The sequence below is a fragment of the Mus musculus genome, chromosome 2, assembly GCF_000001635.26.
Source record: "Mus musculus strain C57BL/6J chromosome 2, GRCm38.p6 C57BL/6J".
In the NCBI taxonomy this organism is placed as follows: Eukaryota; Metazoa; Chordata; class Mammalia; order Rodentia; family Muridae; genus Mus; species Mus musculus.
Window position 1 is genome coordinate 147,257,159 of NC_000068.7, and position 25,287 is coordinate 147,282,445.

Below are 25,287 nucleotides of genomic sequence, written 5' to 3' on the forward strand. Positions count from 1 at the left end.
AGACACATACATGCTTCATCCATACATATGAAATATGTCTTATATTTAACCATTTTAAAAGATATTTTTGTATGTATGTATGTATGTATGTATGTATGTATGTATGTATGTATGTATGTATGTATGATACATATTGAGACAGGATCTCTCTATGTAGCTCTGGTTGGCCTGGAACTTGCCCATAGACCAAGCTGGCCTTAAACTCAATTGTCTGCCTGCCTCTGCCTCCCAAGCACTGGGATTGGGATTAAGGGTATATATATGTGTGTGTGTGTGTGTGTGTGTGTGTGTGTGTGTGATCATGCCTGGTAGTAGTGTACATATACATATACACATATACATATATATACATGTTCATATAATATTTGCAAATGTAAAAGTACTTTTAAAATGTTACATAAAATATATATTTGACATATGCAATAAGATTTGATTATATAACTATAAATGTTATAAGTATGATATATCAGACTAATTTATAGTATGCATATTTTCTATAGACTATATATTCATATTTGTAACATATTTATATGTGTTATGTATAGTAATAGATACAAGGTTTCAGTGTATAAAAGGAATCCAATCGTCTCAGTTGGGTATAGTGGAAATAAGTTAGTATCCTAGCTTGCTCTCTGTTATTGTGATCAAACACTGACAGAAATAACTTTTGGGGTAAGAAAGGGTTTATTAGGATTTAAAGGTTATGATCCATCATTGAACAAAGCCAAAACATGAACTCAAGGCAGGAACCAGGAGACAGGAACTGAAGCAGAGGTGATGGAGGAATGCTGCTTACTGGCTTGCTCTCCATGGCTTGCTTGGCCTGCTTTCCTATAGAACCCAGGACCACCTGCCCAGGGGTGGCACCACCTCCAGTGGGTTAGGACTTCCCACATTAATCATTAATTAACAAAACACCTCACAGATAGTCCCACAGCCAATCCGATGGAGGCAATTCCTCAGTTGAAGTTCCCTCTTCCCAGGTGACTTGAGTCATTAATAAGAATAAGACAACCCAGCGGATTCATTTGATTTGCCTTCCTCTGGGGGACATTTGGATTGGTTTCCTTATTTGCCCATCATGGGAACTCCTTGCATGTGCGACTTTGTTCGTATGAGGTGTTTTTCTCCAGAGCACAAACTTGTCTTTCACTCAAGCCAGGAACTTAAGGCTGAAATGCAAAGTCTTGTGAAAATGAGAAGGGATAGAAACAGGACGCTTTGTGAACTGAGGACCAAGTTGGCCAGAGGGTGGGGTGTTGGGAAATGGAAGAGTTGCTTTTACCTGTAGTCTGGAGCTTTTGTTTTGATTTTTAATTAGGAAAAACAACACTTTTATGTGGCTCAAAATTTAAAGAGAATGACTGAACGGATGTAAGTAAAGTCCCCACCCCCTTTTCTGACTTCCAGCTACACAGTTCTTAATGGAGATCCCCAATATCAGTGGTCCTTTTGGACTCTACACAAGATCATTTATATGTGCGCAAACAAGAAGACAGATCTCTAGTACAGGTGCTCCCCAGTAGTAGAATTCCAACTCAGTTGTAGGGTCCCTTTCTACATGACTTGGCAGTTTCTACTGGTGCAAAATGGTTCACTTCTCTAAGACTGGAGCCACCATGTATTATGTTATTTACCAAGGATGTAAATTAAACAAAAATGGAATCTTAGAGGGTTATTTTAAAACGTTATTGTAGTATGGTTTCAGCTAAATACTAGCAAGGAGCCTAACTCGCTGCACTGTCTACCAGATGGGGGCTTCTTCCACCAATTCTAGATGCAGCTTGCTGTGGGCTTGAGGCTCCTTGGGTGCTATTTTGCAGTAGTTCCACTTTTCTTGTCCCCTCCTCACCAAGCTCTCCACATTTTGGATATGTGCTGCTAACCTCACGGTCTATTTTTTATCTTCCTTCTCTGCTGTGTTGTCTTCTCCTGGATACTAGTGTATAAGAACCACTGCAGAGGAAGATTATCCAGCTGAAGAGAATACTGCAGGAGCCTGGGTGCTGTGTGCCTTTGGGCATCTCTGCTGCTCTGTTTTCCAGCCTGTTGTCCACATGATCTTCTCCCACCTCCTTATGTGGCCCACTCATCAAGCAGCCAACATGAAGCCATGCTTCCAAATATGGCCGACACTTATGTGACTTTCCCTCCTGTGTTCAGAATGCCTGACTTAGACCCAGCAATGGAAACAAAGCTACCTTCAGTCCCATGAACAACCAGAAATGTGCCCTGGGCCTCTTGTTGGCACCTGTCTATTGGGTAGCCAGGCTCTCTTCTATCTCCCCTTTTACAACCATGGAGAGGATAGCACCCTGTCTGAGCAACTTCACTGTCTCAAAGCCCTGCAACCCAGCATGGTACCTGACTGATGAACAATGAATGCCTGGCCTTGTATCCAGAGGCTGCACTAGCAAGCACCTCCCTGTGTCTCTTCATTTCTCTTAAAATCTTGATCATTAAATCTCAGCATATCTTAAAGAAAATCAACACTGAAACAGATCCCTGTTATATATCCACACTGAAGACGTTTTTCTAGAATCTTCATTTTATGTAGTCAGAGCATCCTTAAATTGAAAATCCAAAGACTACATGTTCCAAAATTCCAAACTTTTTGCCCCTGACATGAAGCCCCAGTGGAGATTTCCACGCTGATCTCACAGATTGGTCATCTCCAGAGCATGTCAGAACTAAAAATCTTATATAAAGTTACCTTCAAGCTCCAGGTAGCTGTACATGAAACATAGGTTTTATGTTTACACTTGGGCCCTACCATTAACCATATTTCATGATATCTGTGCAAATACTCTAAAGCAGAGGTTCTCAACCTGTGGGTCAAGCACTCCACAGGATCTCATATCAGAAATTTACATCATGACTCATAACAGTAGCAAAATCGCAGTTATGAAGTAGCAACACAATAGTTTTATGGTTGAGGGCCACCACAACATACGGAACTGTAAACCACTAAAGGTGGTTTACAGCACTAGGAAGTGGTTTGCAGCACTAGGAAGGTTGAGAACCATTGCTCTAAACTCTCAAATCTGATCATCTCTGGCTCCGAGCATTTGGGTAAGGGTCTTCAATATTAAGGTTGTCTGTTGGGTCCACTGATAAAGTCTTCTCGTCATATTTGGAATGGAAATGAAGAAACAAAATTTAAGATCTATTTGATTTCAATCCTTGGTCAGTTGAAAAGCAAGCAAACAATCAAACAGCAAATAAGCATACAAAAATAATAACTCAACAGAACTCAGGTCACTCAAACATTTATTTCTTGGCTGGAAAGGAGAGGTAGAACAGGCAGTGGTTGGAGATAGCCCATATGTGCAGGGATTTCTGCTCTCTGCAGAGCACATACCAGTGGCTTACTTCTGTGCCATGATAAGCCTATGACTGCTTGCTAAAGCCGAGGTTACTGCACTTTTGAAGTCATTGAAGGTTCAATAATTACAATCAAGCATTTCCTTAGTGACACCTGAGGAAGGTATGGAAAATATCAATAAATCTCTTCAACTTTCCACCCATTCACCATCTTAAATATTAAAAAAAGAAGAAAAAAAGCTGGAAGAAGTGACCCATGAAGGGCTAGAGTTTGGCCTTGGGTCACAGGGCTCAAGGACTCCATTCTGTTATGACATCTACTTGACAGCAGGTTGGCCACCAACTCTGCCACATGGTGCATCTGGGGCAGTCTTAACACATTTGAATGCTGCCATCAAGAAGGGTTGATTGTATTTGCCAACAATGGCTGTCCTAGTGTCCCCCAAACTTCCTGCTCCTTTTTAGTGTGAGCTGGCTTCCACTCCTCCTTAGGCAGTTGTATCCCCTTTCTTCTTGATCTAGTGTTACAGTTGGACTTGAACTGTGCCCCCAAAATCATGTGCTCTAGGCTTAGTTTCTAGCCTGTGTTGTCACTGAGAGATGGTGAAGTCTTTATGAGAAGAGAGCCCATGGGGGAAGTTACATTGTTGGCTCTTCCTCTAGCACACATTCTCATCCCATCCATGAGACACTCACCACAGACACAAGATATAGTTTCAGGTTCTGAATCCTCCAAAACCCTGAGCCAGCTCAAACCTTTCCTTACGTTGCTTTTCTTGGATATTTATCATAGTAGCAGAAAGCTGGCTAACATCGGGTGGATAGTGGAAGCAATTGGTTTGTCACCAATAGAAGGTGGAAATGCTGCCTTGGATGTCAAGTCATAGGAAGGTTTATTCTACAGTGATTGGCTGATTTGAGCTGTTAAGAATTACCTAGAGAAATGGTAACTGACCCAGGAATGTGTCTCATTGGGAGAACATCTATATAACTGTTTCACACACACACACACACACACACACACACACACACACACACACACACACACACACACACACACATATTTGATCATATATGAAAATAATCGTATATAACATATCATTATATATACACATATACATAATTTACATATTATGTATGAGTATATATTAATAAAGCATTTGTGTGTGTGTGTGTGTTTGTGTGTGTGTGTGTATGTGGTGTTTCTAGAAGAGCTTAACATGACTGTCAGTGGGTTAGGTAGGGAAAATCCATATCTGTGTGGGTAGCCATAGCTGGTCTTCTGGGGACTTGGAGAGAGCACACCAGAGCAATGTATGTTCTTTTCTAGATCAGTGACACACTATTCTCTTCTTTGGAACACCATCACCTGTCTCTGCTTCCCAACTGTTGACAAGGTGTGACCAGCTGCCTCACAGTCCTGCCTTCCAATGATGTGCTATATATTCCCTCTAACTGAGAGCCAAAGCACACCGTTCCTCCTTCAAATAGATTCTGTTGGGTATTTAGTCACAATGAGGACAGAGAGAAACAAATACAGACGCTGATCCATGCTTGAACCTTCCAGTGCCTCCCCCTTGCAGATGCCTTCTTAGCTTCCACAGTCACTGGCAAACCCCCTTAATATCTGTCCTTACACACCCATATACATGTCACTTGCTGGTTCTGTACTATCTGGGGAATCCTGACAAATGCAGAAGTCCTGGATCCCTTTGCTCTGCTTCTGTATGACACTCTACTAATGGGCCAGCTCCTGAGATGGCAGAAGCTGGGGATTAGAGCTCCGATTTGCCGCAAGGCTAGCCCAGCTCTGAGACATCTTATCCATGTGCCAGAGACCAGAGCCATGTGTGTCCAGTTGTTCCATGACCCCGGCCCTGGGTTCCCAGGCACCACCTGGGAAAGCTAAAGTATCTTTTACTTGACAACAAGCTTTTCTGAACTTCTGGGCTAGTTTTCTGGGTTAGTCTCACTGCATAGTCCAGGCCAGCCTCAAACACTTGATTCTCCTGACTCAGCTGCCTGAACAAGTGATTACCACAGATATGCTTGTTTTGTATCTCTCAGTTTGAGGCAATTTGTTATGTGGAGGTATTTAATTTGCATCAAAAGACAAAGTTTGAAATGGGTTTTGATATAAATTGCTTAATTTGAGGGGTGAATATTGCCATGCCCAGACTCAGAGGGGCTATCCTCTGACTAAAATAGAAACCCACTTAGGAAGATATCAAGGAGTATCCATCTAATTTAACACTACTGTGAATTTTATCGCATTGTCTGCCTGCCATCAAGATTCCTTCCCTCCCCACCCACAGGCACTCAGAAATCACGATGGAGGTGTTGTTATAGGATAGAGGCGGATTCCAAATGCTCCTGGCTTTGCAGTGGGTACCACATGGGAACTAGTTGAAGCATCCGTGCCCTTGGCCCAGGACTGCTGGGACACAATTGGAGTCAGCTGTTGGGAGGTGACCAGCTGAGGGTTTGTTGGTATGCTGAAGTAAGCAATGGCTTTCAATCCTACGTGTTTCTGGAGGGAAGGGAAATGCACTCTTCTCAGCATCTGGAATCTGCCAGGGAAGGACTGTTCTCGTTGTCTGGAGTGAAGAGAGAGGATGCCGGGCTCCAGGTTCCCGGAGCAGTTCACCATGTCTTAGAAAGTAACTGGGTCTGCAGTATGTTCTACTCTGCTGGGTTCTGCGATGCCCACAGACTCTCAGTGAGTGGCACCCTCCTCCCCAGAGTGCAGGGTAGCTTGGGCCGCAGTATGCTCTAACTCTGGATGGGTTGATCCATTCAAGGAAGAGTGGCAAAGATCATACCCTTCATTTATAGAGCCAAAGTCTTTTAAAAGGAGAGGAGGCTATGGGCTTAGTGGGAAAAGTTGTTTGGCACACAAGCCTGGAGACCGGGCTCAGTCTTTGGAACTCACAATTCCTGGAACTCATAAAAAGGTGGAGGGAGAGAACCCAGTCCACAGAGTTACCCTCTCACCTTCGCACACTAATAATTAATAAAGAAGCAAATACATAATCAATACATTATTATTTTAAAGAGAGAGAGAGAGAGAAGGCTGTGAAGTTTGAAGAGACAAGCCAGTCCAGTCATTTGCTCCACACTAAATCCTTCCTAGATTGTTCTGATCTGGGATCTCTGTGGATTCCTGTAAAGACCTGGTTCTCCAGACACTGCCTGTAAGAAAGTTGGGCATAGGTAACAATGAAGGAGGATTTGGGTGGGTTCAAGTGCAGTAGAATGGCTATCGCACACAGGACAGTACAAAGGGACCTTCACTGGAAAGTCAGGGTAGCCTGAAGATTGACATCTCAGGTTCTTTTCATATGCAGAGAATTAAGAGGCAGACAGTTCATCCATTTACTCAGTGCCCCCCTTGGCTCAGCCTTGCAACTTAATACCAGTAAACTCCCTGTCTCCTGTTCCAAATGTTAGCGAGCAGCACCACCAGCAGTGTAGCCTTAGTCTCAGCAACCAACGATGGAAGCCATGTTCCATGATGTCACCCTGTTATGGGCGTTGCAGTTGAAAGATACCTCAAGCCAGGCAGACTGGTAACTCTTTAGCATCGTACTCATGGCTGACAGTGCTGTAGCCCCTGCTAAGCAAAGTACATCTGGCCCAGTTTTTCCTGTGAGATACAGCCTTCCTGTGTTTGGGGATGCTCGGCAGCACTTGGACTCCGTGCTTGGGATCATTTTGGCCACCAAATACACCACAGAGATGGAAAATCTCTGACCCATTGAATGAGACCATGAAGAGGATGCTTTGCCTGTGTATAATTGCACATGAGATCTGGACCAGGGTGTCAGACCTGCCATCTTCACTCTCAGCTGACCTGGGAGCAATGGGTGGCACAAGATTTTTCATCTGCATATGCATTTGAGCTCCTGGGGAAATGCCGAGTGTATGGACACGGAGGTTAGAAATACATTTTAATGGACAGTCAGAATCCACAGGGAATAAGGATTGCAGTGTTGACTATGGAACGTTCTTTTCCCAATAAACAACTCACGGCTCCCAGCTTTCCAAAGTGCTTATTCTCTAAAGGCCTGGCAGGGCGGCAGGACGTGGGAGGTCAGGTGGTGGCTCTGATGGGACAGTGGCTCCTCCCAGAAGGTTGATTCTTGCTTGGACCTGCAAGCCTGCAGGTTGGCCTTAGCATTACTCCTACTGTGACTCACCCTTCGATAACGCTATTGGGACCCTAGATTGATTTTTAATGAGAAAATTGGAAATGAATATTTTTTTTCTCTGAAACACATGGCCTTTTAACATATAGATGGCGAATTAAAATCAAAGACCTTAAACAGTGTGTCATTCATAAATCAGGAGTAATGTGAGCACCTGCTTGCCATGTTGTTAGACACTCCTGCCGACTTGAATCTTGGCAAGAAGCTGGGCGTTGGCTCAGGCAATCTACTTGTCTGTCCAGTTGCATCTGTTTATGTCAGTTACCATATTTGACAGACAGCCTGTCTGTCCTCCCCTCCCCTCCCTTCCGTTTCCTCCTTTTCCCCTCCTCTCTTCTCCCCTCCCCTCTTTACTCCTCCCCAAACTTTCTGATAAAGTCGTGCTGTAAAGAGTAGGCTAGCCTTGGACTTGCCATGTAGCCAAGGTGGTCTCAAATTAGATATCCTCCTGCCTTAGCCTCCTGAATGCTCCGTATTACAGATATGTGCTGCTGCACCCTGCTCTATCTGCTAAACATATAAAATACAAATAAATTTCTGCCTTAGGAAAATAACCGAGGTTTTGGATGAATCTGAATCTTGTGTCAGTTAGATCAGGATAGCATAAGATTGGCTTTCAATGAATATATGCTTTTTTTTTTTTTTTTAAACCTGGCGCTGCTAACTCTCTCCTATAGCTAATAGAGACTGCCTGGTGGCAGTAACAAGGAAGCTGTGACTTCACACAGATAGAGCAGGATGACTGCTTTTGCGCTTTCAAGTGTACCAACCGCCTTGCAATAAGTGCGTTTGGGTTTTGTCTTTATCTTGTGCCTCTCGGTAGAAAAGCTTTCTGGGTGGTTATGTCTGTGAAAACAAAGGCCTCGATTTTTCTTTCTCTAATAAAAGCTGGGTAATGAAAGATAAGGGTAGGTTCGCACCATGGCTACCGCGGTTGTCAACAGCCTTTTGAGGCGTCGTTTTCTGTGGAAATCAGCTAATGAGTGGAGTTTTCCACGAAGCTCTGAGGTGGCTTTTCGACTAGGGAGCAGAAGTCAGCGACACTTTTTCCTGTGGCACGTTGAAGGGTTTTGTGGAGACACCAACAACGGGTCGGGTCTGGCGCCAATCTGGCTAATTATTGCAGGTGGATCTTTGACCCCAGGAGGAGAACAAGGCCTTGGGGCACTTCTCTGTGGCCTTCTCGGGACCCTTCCAAGGGGATGTGCCGCTGGCCTGAAAGCTGCTTGGGTTATAATGATTCTCGAATGGGCTTTTATGTGGACAAGCAATGTGACCTGAAGCACTGGGGACACAAGAAAGGACACTTTTTATGCAGCTGGTGATGTGAGCTGAGAGCAAAAGAGATTTTAAAGATTAGCAGCCAGGCACTCTTAAACATTACAGAGTGTCTTCCGAATGACGACGGTACTCAGTGAAGGGCACTTAAACTTCACATTTTGGGGGGTGGGGAGGGGATAACAATGTGTGTTTTATACACAGTGTGGACTAGGTGTGGGCTTAGGAGCTTGCCGTGTCCAGTCTCACCGACTTAACCATTTCGGGGATCTGGAGGAGTTCGGGCTGTGCTTCCCAGTGGTTTAAAGGTGAGGAAGGGAACTGAGGTAATCACCTGGGACTTACTGAGCCCCCGCAGTTGACCCTAAAGCTTGTACCCCTCGAGGCTTCAGAGCCTGGCTTAGATGTGGCTGAGTTTATTCACCTAGCAGACTAAAGCAGGATGGGAAATTTCTATGGCATTAGGAACAAATTTCCTCCTCCTCCTCCTCCTCCTCCTCCTCCTCCTCCTCCTCCTCCTCCTCCTCCTCCTCCTCCTCCTCTTCCTCTTCCTCCTCCTTTTTAAGTTTTATTATATAAAAAAAGGAACTTGAAAATTAAAAAAAAACACTATTCACTAATATTAACCAGATGCAAAGCCTCCTATCTTAATGCAGTTAGACTAGGCATTCTGATGCCGTGTTGGATTTTACACTTACACTGTAAGATATATTTTTATGCATTATTTACTACCATACCTGAACAATCGATGGCAGAGTTAGAACTAAAAAAACATTTAGCTTTATATCCTCTTATATAACTCACGTCCATGAACTACATTCAGTCTTTCCCCACCTACTAATAACTAATATTTAGCCTCTCTTGTCATCTTTTCTACATGTTGTACTGTACCAAATATATACATATATCATTGGGTAGGTTCTGAATGTGAGGGAGACCATGTGGGTTTTTTTTCATTCTAAGATTTATGACTTTACTTATTATACATTCAAAATGCATCAATTTTCATGAAGATTTTGTGACCGTGTTTTTCTTTAGAGCTTAGTAGTATTCCATTTTATATCTGCTTTAAGCATAAACAATGCTGGCTGCAAGCTCACTTGAGAGAAAGGCAGGTCACATAAGAAGCTAAGTGATACATTATGGATCCACTAATTACTAACACTACAGGTGATCCATAGGATCTCACTCTTTCTCTCAATCTGGATGCAGTGGCCATATCCTCACTAGCTTATAGACTGAGTAGATAGGCAGAAGACTGAGCCTAACCCTTTAGAAGGAGCAATTGGCTCCTTGTCATATTGCTTTCTTCACATATGAACCAAGACGATCACAGTCAGCTGGATATTCCAGAGCTTGTGAGGTTGTGATATAAACTGCACTTCTTTGGAAAATGCCCTGGGAAACAGACAGGTGTGTGTGCACACTGTCTCACCAAGGCCTCTTGCCTTGTTTTTCCAAGTCAAGATACCACGCCTTGGCCGAGGTGGGAAGGACCTGCTCTCTGGACTCTGCAAGGGGTGGAGACCTAAGCACCAGGCTGAAACAGTGCCCTCCTGGTACTGTTGGCATTTCTGTGATTGGCATCTCATAGATCTGGTTCTCATTTCTCAATGAGCTGCAGTCTTCATGCTAGGCTTTTATAACCTGCAAGAGTTTTGGGCATGTTGGGGTACCTGTTCTGTGTGGATGCGGTGAAGTCCCCATTCCTAAGTGACTGGCAGCTTAGTAGAAATGCATTGGGAAGTACAGGAAGCTGGCAGTCCAGAGGTCATCTCGCTAGCAGGCTGCTTACCCAGGACTTCTGGAAACCATCCTTTTCTTCTTCTTGTGGAAACCTCACCAGCTGCTTCATGCGGGAGGTTAATTAATGCAATTAACAATGGATGCCTTAATTGCAGCTGTTTAGAGAGACACTTTACTGTTATCATTGCTATTATTGTTATTATTGTTTTGTATACAAGTCTCTGCACACTCGGATATCTCTTTAGAAAAGCAAATAAAACCATAATTAGGTACAGCCTAATTTAAGCAGTAGCAGCCGCCTGGAGCCGGAAACCATAATTCAACAAGGAGCATTCTTGACAAATATTTTGTTGGTGCAGTAACCGGCTCTGTGCCAGAGAATGATGCTTGGCTCTGGAGAGCTCTTACCTGCAGCCTGGCCAGAAGAGGAACACTGAACAGAAGCAGACAGACTGCCTGCAAACTCTTGAACAAGCCCGGAGAGGAGGATGAAGCTAACACAAACACACTCATGTCCATGGCTACAAAAGCAGGGTTCTTAGATGCTGGTTAGAAAGTGGGAGTTAAGAGAAAAGCCAGAAGCAGTTTGTTGTGTTCAGACTGTGGCTTGGGATGCTGAGAAGGAAAGAAACTGAGATCAATCAGATCAGAAGATGAAACCATCAATCAAGAGAGCATGTCTCTTGGGCCTTGACCACAGAGTCTCTCCTGTTTCCCAACAGCACAAGAGGCTCATAACGGGAAGTTGGTGCATCAATATGCTAATGACGGCCTCTTTAAGTGAAATTAATGCCCGGATTGTGTGCATGGAGCAGCCCTTCATTATTCCCTGTGATATGAAGATAATGTTGGAGATTCTTCCGGGCCTCTCGGTGACACTCTTCGTAGAAAATTTATCTCTTTTATGGGTTTGAAGCTCTTTCAGATACATATCAAAGACCTTTCCATGCCTCTACCATGCATAATATATTCTGCAACAGCTCATAATAAATCATCTTCCTTCCCCGACTTCATCTTCCATGAGCTGACATGGTTGTTGCCAGGGCTGAAAAGATTTGGAATCCTTATATTTAATTCTTTGCCTCTCACAGAAGCACATTTTTTTTGTCTTTCCACATTTCCAGAAGATCCCCACAGAAGAAGGAGGAGCTGGGATCTCCCCCAAGTACAGTTCCGTTCTTAAAGGCAGCCATGGGTGGATGACCCAGGAAATGTCACACACTGTCACCTAGTGTTAACAGGATCTCTCACTCTCTTCTGTCACACTTTTTTGCTTCCAGAAACAGGTGTAGTACAGCTGCATTGTCAAAACACTGGGGTTAGGCAAGGTGTAACAGCCACTGGTTACATCCGAGTGAAGCACAGAAGGGGTGGCTGTTGCTGATGCTGTTGTTGTTGCTGTTGCTGTTGCTATTGCTGATGCTGTTGCTGTTGCTGTTGCTGTTGCTGTTGCTGTTGCTGATGCTGTTGTTGCTGTTGCTGATGCTGATGCTGTTGCTGTTGCTGATGCTGTTGCTGTTGCTGTTGCTGTTGCTGTTGCTGATGCTGTTGTTTGTTTGTTTTGCATCTCAGAGAAGAGAAAGTAAGACACAGGGGGAAGGCTGTTCAAAATGGAAGCCCCAGGCTTGTTCCTAAGTCACTGTTGGCTGCTCGGCATAAGAGGTTCTAGTCTGTGGTTTGGAATAGTGCCAGAGCACTAGGAGTGCAAACCTGAAGAGTCAACAGAGTGGAGTAGAAGGCTAGCTGTTTGTTTCATTTTTGTTTTTCAAGAAATAGAGATTGTCTTTCTGTGGAGTTATTCACCAAGGCCAGTGTGTATTCAAGAAAATGCACCCTGTGGTTCAAATGGCTGGATAGGTTCCCTGGACTGCTCAGATATTCTTGCCTTTTTTTTTTCCCCTGTAAAAGCAAACCTCAAATTTACTGCTGAACAGATAACCGAGTGACACTTTCCAGACTTTCTTGCAGCTACGAGTGATAATGATAATTCAGATGACCAAAGATGAAATTTCCTAAGTCACCTGGGAAAAGTAACAGAAACAATATCTGAACCCAGAACAACTCAGTTCCTCACCGCATAGCCTTTGTTGTGTTTCTTTCTTATTTTCCTCTATCTAGACCTTCTGAGGTGGTAACTGCTGGGGAGAGAGAATCATTCCTTTTTTAGGATGTAACCATTGGTAGTTTCCAGTGTTCCAATGGATGCCCCACATTCATGCATATCAATATGTACGAATTAGACTAAGTAGCCTTTAGAAAGAGGAGGGGGTGGAGGAAGAAGAGGAGAAGGAGGGTAAGGAGAGGGAACGAGAAAGAGGAGGAGAAGGAAATGAAGTCGGAAGAATATGGTGTTTGAGGTGATGTTGCAAGAGTTGGAGGATGAGAATGGGTTTATATGACCGTATTTCATTTCTTATATGTATAAAACTCTCAAAAAAAGAAAGCATGAAAATCCCTCTTGTGAAGCAGCTCAAATCCAAGCACAGAAAAGTAAGTTACTTAACAATTGTGATACTACTGTACCAATGGGCAGATCTTGTCTGGCAGATCATTCTTGTGACATGCAGTGTTTCATAAGATCATTGGTGTCTTTTCTCCCCCTGTAGCCTCCATCGCACGTTCTGACACCATGAAAGCTAACCATCAGGTGGAAAGTTCTGTGCTTGGTTTGAGATTTATTTTCCTTTGTCCTGCAGCCAAAGTGTGTGGTGTCTTCAGCAGTAATATTTTACTATGCTCTTACAGTAGGTAGCTAAGGACAATGACAATAGCCTGTATTGATTTGGAGACCACTGGGCCTCCCTGAGGACTTAAGTCATAGTTAAGTATTCCATGTCTTTTATCTTAGGAAGGGTTTACATTGCTTTGATAAAGCACCACGACTGAAAGCAACTTGGGGAGAAAGGGTTCATCTACCATACACCCTCACACTATGTCCCATCACTGAGGGAAGTCAAGGCAGGGTCTCGAGGCAAGAATCTAGAGTCAGAGAGTGACAGAGGCCATGGAAGAATACTGCTTACTGGCTTGCTCCTTATGGCTTGTTCAGCTTGCTTTCTTATACAACTCAAGACAGTCAGCGCAGGGTTGACTCCACTCACAGTGACTTGGGTCCTCCACATCAATATCAGGAAATGTCCTACAAGACTTGCATATAGGATAATGTTTCGGAGTTAATTTTCCAAATTGAGAGTCCCCCTTCCCAAAGGACTCTAGCTTGTATCAAGTTGGCATAAAACTAGGCAACATATTTTGTATTGTGATTTTCATTTAACAACTCATGTTTTCTCAAAGTGACACTGTCTAACCATGCAAGATAATTCCGTTCAAACTAGTTTTAACAGCTATATTTTGAAATGTTTACTAACTAGTAAGTTTCCATAAAGATCTCTCTCTCTCTCTCTCTCTCTCTCTCTCTCTCTCTCTCTCTCTCTCTCTCTCTCTCTCTCAATTTGGTTAACCCAACCTCTGTCTCCTTTTCTTTCTCCTCCCTGATTAATCAGCCCCAACTCCTAGTATTCTTCTTTTGTCTTTCATATCTAATGAATTCTGCTATCCTGGCAATTATATATTTTGTGTGTTTTGAGATAGTAGGATTCCACATGGCTTTTTTCAGATCTCTTCCTTTGGATTAAGCCTCTTTCTACATCACAATTGCTTCCTGCCCTCTTTGCTTAAGACTTTCTACCCCCAGTTGCAACAGGTATCTTCTCAGAAGGTGCTGTGAAGATGGCCTGTGTCAACTTTTCCTGATGTAATAACATAGGAAAGTGCTTTTGAAACAAGGGTGACTTTGAAAATGTCTGGAGACATTTCATATCTGTATCCATGTCATAAGTGGAGAAGGCAAGACCTTGATATCTAGTGGCAGAGTTCACAGATGTTGTTAGACACCCTGCAATCCAGAACAGGCTTTGCCAGCTCAAAATGACAATAGTGCTGAGGTTCTCATTGCTGTGACCAAAGCAGGTTATGGAAGGGAGGGTTCTTTTCAGCTCACAGTTATGTCAGCATGCTGCCCCATGGCAGGAAAGCATAATGGTGGGAACATGAAACGAGTGTTCAGGAAGCAGAGACAGGTGACTACCGGTGTTCTGTTAGCTCTCCTTTTTATTCAGCATGGGACACCAGCCCATAGAATAGCCCCATCAAAAATCATGGTGGGTCTTCCCAAATCATTAATTCTTTCTGAAAATTCCCTCACAGATATGTCATGAGGCATGTCTCCAAAGTGATCCTAAATTGCATGATGTTGACAATCAAGACTGAATAGTCCATGGGGCTAGAGAGATGGCTCAGTGGTAAAGAGCACTGACTGATCTTCCAGGAGTCATGAGTTCAATTCCCAGCAACTACATGGTGGCTCACAACCATCTATAATGGGATCTGATACTGTTTTCTAGTGTGCAGATGTACATACAGACAGAGCACTTATGCATTTATAAATAAATAAAATGTAAGGAAACCCATTCCATCTTGGTTTATAGAGTTCTTACAATATCTTACTTGGTGTACAAACTCTTTTGGACAGCAGAGTCTCACTGACGTTTGGGGTGAAATGCCACAGTCACCTGAGCTGCCACAGGGTTGAAGCTCTTGCTGTGATAAAACACTGACCAAAGCAACTTTGTAAAGAAAGGACTTCCTTCATCTTACACTTTCAAAGGACAGTACATCATGAAGGGAAGCCAACACAGGAACCTGCTGGGCGGTAGGAACTGAGTCACAGACTATGAAGGAACAGTCCTTACTGGATCGTTCTCCATAGCTTGCTCAGTTTGCTTTCTTATACAACCTAGGACCACCTATCCAGGGTAGGTACCTCCAGTGACCACGATCCTCTCACATCAGTCACTAACCAATAAGATGCTCCCTGGATATGGCCAAAGGTCAATCTGATGGAGGTAATGTCTCAACTCAAGCTCCCTCCTCCCAGGTGACTAGTTTGTGTCAAGTGACAAAAACATAGCCAGCACATCCAGGAAGTACCCCGTCCTGCCTTCCAATTGCTCTCAGGACTATACACGACAGTCTCCTGTGCCTGGTCTGACTACCATTTCCTATTGCATATAGAAGGCTGGCGTTTATATCTTTTATCCAAACTAATTTGCATTAAAGATGTTGTGTCTTTAAGAGAGTCACATTGTTCAGAAATACAAACAACTATTTTGTGTGTATTTTGTAGACTCTCTTAAGATATTTACCTGATCTACAAATCATTTAATAACATATCACCAGAGAACAAATAAGACAATGAAGATGTGTTCAGAAAAAAAAGCAACCTCCCACCTGACACCCCTCCATTCCACTTGAATTCCTTCTCTGAGGCACCTGCTGTTACACTTTAGTGTCCAATTTAGTATCTGTATGTTTTCTTCACATTTACATTCACAAATATGCACATACAGATTGTATTATTTACTTTTCTCATAGCTGCCACCAAACACCGAATAAAAGCAACCTAAAGAAGGAAAGGTTTATTCTAGCTCATGGTTCAAGAAGTGCAGTTCCTTACAGTAGGGAAGGTATCGGTGGGGGGCAGCTAGCATGACAGGTCACATCTAGAGAGATTTACAGGAACAGGACAGATGAAGAGAGATGCTCTGCCGGAAGTGGGGCTAGGTTCTAACCCCTAAGGCCCACCTCCCAGTGGCCCACTTCCTCCAGCAGGGCTTTACCTGTTAAAGGTTCGACAACCTCCTCAAACATCACCACTACCCGAGGAAAAAACAGTTCAAGCATGTGATCGAACCACAGGGAAGCATTTCATATTCAACCATAATAGAGACACACAGCCTATTAGTATTGGATTCTCGTGCTTGGGCTCATGTATTATTGTATTACTTTCATTCCCTGTCTCCTTTCCCCTCTTTAATGTGACAGGCCTTAAGAAACAGGGAATATTTCCTTCTTCCTTTTCCATTTCCCATTTCCACATGGGAATTCTTGAGTTCACTTTATCCTATTGGCTGCCATGTTGTGTGGTGCCGCTCCAGTATGTTCGTAGAGTGGTAACTCCTCTATGGTTATATTTAGCCATTCTGGCCTTAAGTGTAGACCCAGAACTTGATAAACACTTGAACCGCAAGGCACTTAGCATCTCCCAGGCCTGGATGCTTTTCATTTGTGCCCTGACTTTATTGGGTGTAAAAAAGGGGGAGGGGTCGATTATTGAAGTCACCCTGCAAAAACCATACAATTACATAGACACCATCTTCCATGTTTCCAGAACTCAACACGGGAAGAGAATAATTAGAATCACACTGAATTCTCTTCACTGGCCACAGACTTCTAAGCAGTGAAGCCCATGTCTTAAAACCAAGCTTAAGAAGTATTTTACACTTTCCTAGAATGTCCATTTCGCAGCCTACCAGGCTTTAGGCTGGATATCAGTTGATTCCAATGATTCTTTATTTCACCTTGGCATGTCTTTTATCAGAAATCATATGAGAACTTTTTAATTTATGGGCTTTTATTGCAATCCTCAATTCACCCTGAGTAGTGTATTATTAAGAGTTCTAGAGGTTCTTATTGTTCCTTATCAAAGAATTGTATCTTAGTGCAATTCATCTGTAGTCACTCTTCACAGAGAGAATCTTTCATATTCCCTTTCTTTCATCATACGACAACTCTTGAATACATCATTATTCCCCAATGAGCTTATAAATTATTATCATTAGGCAATTTTTCATATAATCTGATTTTATAAACTGTTTCTTTTTATTATCGTTAGCGGGAAACCAGTAAATGCATCTGTCTGTTTTGATCCCCATTGATAACAGTAATAGAAAAACTAAGTACGGACATCTTACTGAGCTACGAACACACTGGCTATGTAATGACTTCAGACCAGGAGATGAACGTGACACAGTCAAGCGCCACGCTCTCTCTAAAGGGCACAGCTGCCACCTGTCATGCCATCCCAGCTGGTACTGATGAGTGATAGAAAGAACTTTTGGTTTTATTTGCATGTGTGTGGGGTCAGGCTTGAAGCCAGGGTTTGTGCACAATAGGTACCTCATCACTCTTGCACCAAGTCACAGCCTCAACCTCCCAAATATGTACTTAAGTGTATTATTTTCTTCTCATAGAAGTGAGTTCTGGAAATGTTAATATACAACTTATCTCTATTTGACTTTATGTGTATGGCTATTTTTATCTGCACTCATGTCTGTGTACCACATATCTGTGCTTGGTACCCATGGAAGCTAGAAGAGGAGATCAGATTCTCTGGAACTGAAGTTACAGGAAGGTGTGAACTGTCATGTGGACGCTGGGAACTGAACCCTGGTCTTCTGGTAGAGCATCCAGTGTTCTTAACCACGGAGCCATTTCTCCAATCCCATTCTACATTTCTTAAAATGAAAAGGCAGACACATGAACTGCATAGGAGTATGCCATTTACTGTGTGAAATGGGAACCTCAGAAGGAGCTTCCGACACTCACTCCTACATTCTCCTGCTTACCCCTTCCTAGAGAACACACAGGCTTTTGCTTCCCATAAAGATGCAGACTTTTTCCCAAGTAAAAGCTAGAAGGTACGTTTCCCACACGAGTTCTATTTTATTAATTGCTGAAGATGGCAGCGTCCATGCATTGCTAACCATGTGCTCTATCACTGAGTTACACCCAGCCCATTCCCAACATGGCTTTAAATCAGTTGTTTTATAGCACATAGGTGCAGGTGAAGATTGTCCTCCTCTTCTCTGTCTGCCATACCAACTACCCTCCAGCACCTTGCGACATTGTTCAGTGAAGTGTGCCTTGTGAAACTGTGGGACTGAATTTAAATCATGGCTTACTTTAATTATTTAAATGTAAATAGCTTCTCATGGCTAGCAACCTCTATGCTAGCGAGCGTAGTTGACCGTCCAGAGTTGGCTTTGGGCACTGAGCATTACTGCTTGATTCCATGATTCTGAAGAACTGACTTCCAATTTTTTCTCCCATTCCAGGAAATCCGCCAAGGGACCTGAGCACTAATGCTCCCTATGTATGGTGTACTGTCCACCAGAGATGTACAACCTGTCAACATACAGAGAATAAGAATGGCAGAGTGCTCAGACCCTCAGGGACATCTATGTCACAGTTCCCCCTTCCAAGGTTCAGATATCACTGTATAAAAGGGAGCAGAAAGAATGTAAGAGGGAGTTGTGATGGGTGGCTACAAGGAAATGGTTTTCCAGACACACCAGGGAAGTTGTACATAGAAACTCACTGTGGTTGTGATGGTGCACATGAGATCAAATCCATCCACGGAGAAGGGAGCCAGGTACAATGTCCTACACCTGAGGAACTGTTAGCAACTGATGGGTACTAGGATAGGGAGACTCAGTCTTCCTTTAAGCTTGTGACTGGTGGTAAGTCAACCATGGTCCAGCAGAAGGCCAAGTCTCTAAGGGTATTGTGATTAGCACTTTATATTCCTTTACCCTTTGACTTATTTTTTTTCTTATTAAAAACTTGCTTTTCATACAATGTATTTTGATCATGGTTTTTCCCTTTTCTTATCTCATTGCATTGTCTAAGACCTCCAGGAAAGTGCTGAATATAGGCCTGGATAGACAGACACTAACATGGTGCAAGTAAAGAGACAAAGACCTGATTTGCCCAAGGCCACCTGATCAGTTAGAGGCAAAAGTTTGTTCCATCTGAGTTTTTGATCTTAGCCATTCTGACTGGTGTGAGGTGGAATCTCAGGGTTGTTTTGATTTGCATTTCCCTGATGACTAAGGATGTTGAACATTTCTTTAGGTGCTTCTTAGCCATTTGGTATTCCTCAGTTGAGAATTCCTTGTTTAGTTCTGTACCCCATTTTAAATAGGGATATTTGATTCTCTGGAGTCTATCTTTTTGAGTTCTTTGTATATATTGTATATTAGCCCTCTATCAGATGTAGGACTGGTAAAGTTCTTTTTTTTTAAGTGACTTCATATTTTTTATTTATTTATCTTATATATACCAGTACACCATCCCTCTCTTCAGACACACCAGAAGAGAGTAACAGATCCCATTTCAGATGGGTTTGAGCCACCATGTGGTTGCTGGGAATTGAACTCAGGACTTCTAGAAGATCAGTCAGTGCTTTTATCCATGAGCCATCTCTCCAGCTCAGTAAAGTTCTTTCCCCAATCTGTTGGTTGCCGTTTTGTTCTATTGACAATGTTCTTTGCCTTACAGAAGCTTTGCAATTTTATGAGGTCCCATTTGTCAATTCTTGACCTTAGAGCATAAGCTATTGGTGTTCTGTTCAGGAACTTTTCCCTGTGCCCAAGTGCTGGAGGCTCTTCCCCACTTTCTCTTCTATTAGTTTCAGTGTATCTGGTTTTATGTGGAGGTCCTTGATTCACTTGGACTTGAGCTTTGAACAATGGCCAAGATAAAAAAACTCAGGTGACAGCAAATGCTGGCAAGGATGTGGAGAAAGAGGAACACTCCTGCATTGCTGGTGGGATTGCAAGCTAGTACAACCACTCTGGAAATTTGGCGATTCCTCAGAAAATTGGACATAGTACTGAAGACCCACTAATACCACTCCTGGGCATATACCCAGAAGATGCTCCAACATGCAATAAGGACACATCCTCCACTGTGTTCACAGCAGCCTTATTTATAATAGCCAGGAGCTGGAAAGAACTCAGATGTCCCTTAGCAGAGGAATGGATACAGAAAATGTGGTACATTTACACAATGGAGTACTACTCAGCTATTAAAAACAATGAATGTATAAAATTCTTAGGCAAATGAATGGATCTGGAGGATATCATCCTGAGTAAGGTAACCCAATCACAAAAGAACACACATGATACTCACTCACTGATAAGTGGATATTAGCCCAGAAGCTCAGAATACCCAAGATACAATTCTCAGACCACATGAAACTCAAGAATAAGGAAGACCAAAGTGTGGATACTTTGATCCTTCTTAGAAAGGAGAACAAAATACCCATGGAAGGAGTTACAGAGACAAAGTGTGGAGCAGAGACTAAAGGAATGATCATCTAGAGACTGCCCCACCAGGGGATCCATTCCATATACAATCACCAAACCCAGACATTTCATGAATGCCAACAAGTGCTTGCTGACAGAAGTCTGTCATAGCTGTCTCCTGAGAGGCTCTACCAGCGCCTGACAAATACAGAGGTGGATGCTCACAGCCTACCTTTGGACTGAGCACAAGGTCCCCAATGGAGGAGCTAGAGAAAGGACCCAAGGATCTGAAGGCGTTTGCAGCCCCATAGGAACAATATGAACTAACCAGTACCTTCAGAGCGCCCAGCGACTAAACCACCAACCAAATAGTACACATGGCTCCAGCTGCATATGTAGCATAGGATGGCCTAGTCGGACATCAATTGGAGGAGAGGCCCTTGGTCCTGTGAAGGTTAAATGCCCCAGTATAGGGGAATGCCAGGGCCAGGAAGTGGGAGCAGGTGGATTGGTGAGCACGGGGAGGGGGATTGGGATAGAGAGTTTTCAGAGGGGAAACCAGGAAAGGGGATAACATTTGAAATGTAAATAAAGGAAGTATCTAATTAAAAAAATGTACGTTCTATTCTCAGATGTGCAAACCCTTTATTTGTTTCTGATTCTTTCATTTTGGTTAATTTGGTTAACATAAAAACAATTTGCTATCTGAACTCTTTTGATTTAAACCTCATGACAGTCTTCAGAGAAAGTTTGAATACAGTGTATCAGGACATTGACACCAATTCCAGGCCTCTGTTACTCTCTTCTGTTGCAAATGCTTATCTGTCATTATAACTGATACCTACATTTGATTTAATTCCACTGGCAATATCCATGGAGTGGGGTGATTTTGTTAGTGAGAGAGCTTAGGAAGGTGTGGAAGAGTCCCGTAGTGAAACTAAGTACGGTTAATTGATCACTTAAAACTAGGAGTGGGTGGGTAGGGGAGTGGGGGGTGGGGAGGGTATGGGGGACTTTCGGGATAGCATTTGAAATGCAAATGAAGAAAATACCTAACAAAAATTGGAAAAAAAAAACTAAGCAGACAACTGTGTTAGGAGCTTTACAATATCCCCTCAGGGTATATTTCTAGCAATGCTCTGACTTGTCTACTATTGCCTCCGTTTTACGGATAAGGAGACAATGTCAGGATATCAAGCAATGTGCTCAAGGCCTCTTGTGGTGGAGCTTGCAGAAACTTGATTCAGTTCTAGGCTGGTCACAGCACTACCTGTCCTGGATGCCACTGGGCAGAGACATGCGTAAGTAGCACAGGCCATTCAGGTTCAGATGAAGTGTCAGGACTGAATGCTTGTCATTTCTTTAGCTGAAAGAGAATGCAATAACATGAGAGATAAAGGTCACTGTCTTCTGGCATCTCTTTCACATAAATATATTGAAATTATCAACATTTAGTTAAAAAATGCTCTAATAGTCTAATAGCCTATTATGTCTTCTCTATATAACAAATGTGGACAGGAAGTTCTGTTTATACTGTTTTAGGGGTTGGGAAACAAGGGTTCTTGGAGATGGAAGGACACATTTCTGGGCCAGGTCGCACCCTGCTCTGTGCACCCATCCAGCATGAGTGGGCAAGTCAGCCTAAAGCTTCGGTTCTGTTTTTCTTTCCTGTTGACCCAATGTATTTCAGCAGCTGAACTTTAAAGAATCATTTCCACCATTATGCAGTTCATGGAAGTGGAGAGGGGCTTCTATAAATATGAGTACACGTTTCCAGACAGAGGAGATAATATCCATGACAAACCGCCATTATCTGGAACATCTGCTGAGAAGTTTCTCCTGGCTTTACATAATAAGGCACGGTGTGCCGTGCTTCAGGTGTATTGAAAGCACTCCAGCTCTGACCATGGGTCCTGCGATCCCTGGGTGTGAGGAATGAGATATCTGTTGATCGTGGAGTATGAAGCTTAATCAAGCACTTTGGCTTCTGATCAAATTTTCTATATTTTTAAACCATAATTATAGCTATAACCAACACTACTTATCTTGCTTTATAATTTGCATAGTGATTCCACATTCATCGTCTCTAAGCATTTAATGCTACAAACAGCTCTGCTCAGCCATTGTTAATATGGTCCTCATGACAAGGTTTCTGAGCCTGCTCACATGTATTGACAAGGATATTGTCCTCTGAGGGGAGGAGATTTTTAAAATATGATTTAATGAGCTCCTGTTTAGGCTTAATTGTGTCTAGAAAAGAGGACAAATGAATATCTAACAGTTGGCTGGATCTCTCTGGGGAAGAGTTTTGAAAAATTGTCCTTTTTTTGTATGCTTAAATTCTCTTCTCTTTAAAACAATTTTATTTATGTATTTGACTGTGTGTTGAGTGTGTGTGTGTGTGTGTGTGTGTGTGTGTGTGTGTGTGTGTACCAGAAGTTAACATCGAATGTCTTCCTTTATGGTAATCCCCATTATTTATTTATGTTTACCTATTTCTTTGTACTAAGGGGACATTCACATGCCACAGTGCACAGGGGGAGATCAGGGGCTTCTGGAAGCCCACTCTGTCCTCCCATCATATGGGCTCATGATTGGCAGCAACTGCCTTAATCCTATGAGACATCTTGCTCCTAATCCTACAAGATACCCTGTCTCAACAAATAAAAACATGTTTTATTTGTTGAGACGGGGTAGGGGTATCTCACTGAACTTAGATGCCTGGCCAATTAATTCCAAGAGGTCCACCTCTCTTTTACATCTAACCCATCCGCCATCCCTAGTCCAGGTGTTATAGAGGGAACCACTAGACCCAACTTTTATGTGGGTGCTGGAAATCCAAATTCAGGTCTTCATGCTTATACAGTAGGCACATTAGAGATTAAATCATGATCCCAGATCCCCAAAAATTTAATTTTTTTTTTTTTTGCAATCTTGGTACTTTATTTCCTTTTGTACGTTAGGCCATGCATTCGTATGGAATGGGCTCCAGCAGCTCTGGCTCTTTTCCGTTAGTCCTCGCAAAGTGGGCTTCTCTGGGTGACGCAGGCTGACGCTTCAGCTACACCCAGGTGCCTTCTCTTTGGCTTCCTTTTTCTTCTGGTCGTTCTCCTTCACCCGCTTCAGGAAGCTGCCTCTGCTCTTCGAGTGCTTGATGTGCTCAATCCACACATTGATCCTCGTGGCCAGGATTTTGTCCTTAACTTGCTTGTTTACATCGATGCCCATGGCAAGCTGGGTGACATTGTAGACTCTTCGAGTTTTGCCGTGGTAGCACTTATGGGGCATTCCTTTTTGAACAGTGCCCATTTCCTTGATGTCTACAGTATCACCCTTCTTGTAGATTCGCATGTATGTGGCCAAAGGAACAACGCCATGTTTCCTAAAAGGCCTAGAGAACATATACCGGGTGCCTCTCCTCTTTCCCTTTGTGTTTATCATTTTGGCGAGTTACTAGAAGATGGCTGCGGCGGCTGAAAGCAACATTTAATTTTTAATATATGCATTTGAGTAGTCTTTTAAAATATAAGTATACTGTGTTTTAAAATAGACTCATGCAGCTCACAAGGCTGGATACAAAGCAATCCCATGGACTGCCACTGCCCTCATCTCCCCTGCTGCGACACATATTTGACATGGACTTCCTGCTGTGGAGGAAGAGGCTTGAGGACACTGCCATGTGTCCACCCATCTTTTTGCTCTTGGACTCTCGTGGTAGGCTAAAGAACCTTCTGAGCTTACTTTAAAGGCATTTTTTTCATTTAATCCTCTCTTAATTTTTTAAAAAAGATGTTGCCAACCTTTTTCTGGTTCTATTATCATATTTTAATTCTCCCTTTCTATTCTCTGATTGTTCCCTTGACATATGATATTTATTTTGACCACTGATATTCCACCTTCTCTTGACTTCTCTAAACAATATTTATGATAATTTCATTTGGAATGCTCTCTGTAGCAGCCAAGGAGTCTGCTGTAGTTTGAGGGCTTCCGTGTACAGTGTGAAATGTTTACCTTTCTGTCAGATTAGCTTCAGCCTCCCTCAGGCTTGCTGCCACCCAGGTCCAACACCGTTCGCTTTAGCCTTTCTGAGGGTGAATCTCAGCCTTCTGCAAGAAGGGGAAAGAGGCAACTTTGTGTGAGGATGCACGTGTGTTCTGCTGTTGTCTGGTCCATTTGTGGCCCCATCTCTGAAGCTCCAGACCTCACGGGTGCGGTGGTTCTGTTGCTGGGCAGAACACCATGTGTTCAGGGGACAGCAGACGTGCACTTCTCTACTATCCCTTCATCTCCCACCCCATACCTGCTGAGCAGGATTTTATTGTCGATATCCATTCTCCTGTTCTCCTTATACCTTTTAACTCTCTCCCTCCTTGTAAAAATGATTTTAGAGGATTTGAGGAGGACACGGTGATGGCTACTTTAGTTCCATCTTTCAGATTTAATGAAGGCTTTGCATCTTGTGTTCAGGAAGCAATCAATTTTCTCACTTAGCTGGAGAGAGCTGTAGAGTTTTAGGGTCTCATCGCTTCATTCGCTCCTTTGTCTTCAGTGATAGGGTATACTTTTCCCTAGCAACTATAAGAGAGTGGATGGAAGTGTTTTTCAATTTGATGTAATAAGAAACAAAATAGGTGGAGAAAGATCTCCAGCTTGGCAGTTCTCTGGTAAGACTTCTTGTCAGTAGTAGAATGTGAAGTTTGTGAGTTGTGGTCAGTTTTGACCTGTAAGCTGATTAAATAGACTAGAATAAAGAAGAAGAGAATAGAAGACATCAGACTATATTACATAAGTAAGTGTGTTTT

At 42.9% G+C, this 25,287-nt stretch overlaps 1 long non-coding RNA gene across 1 annotated transcript in view; it reads left to right on the top strand.

The window, feature by feature from the left end:
• Positions 1 to 25,287, top strand: part of Nkx2-2os (NK2 homeobox 2, opposite strand) — a 147,599-nt gene that overhangs the window by 73,076 nt on the left and 49,236 nt on the right. The window lies entirely within an intron of this gene.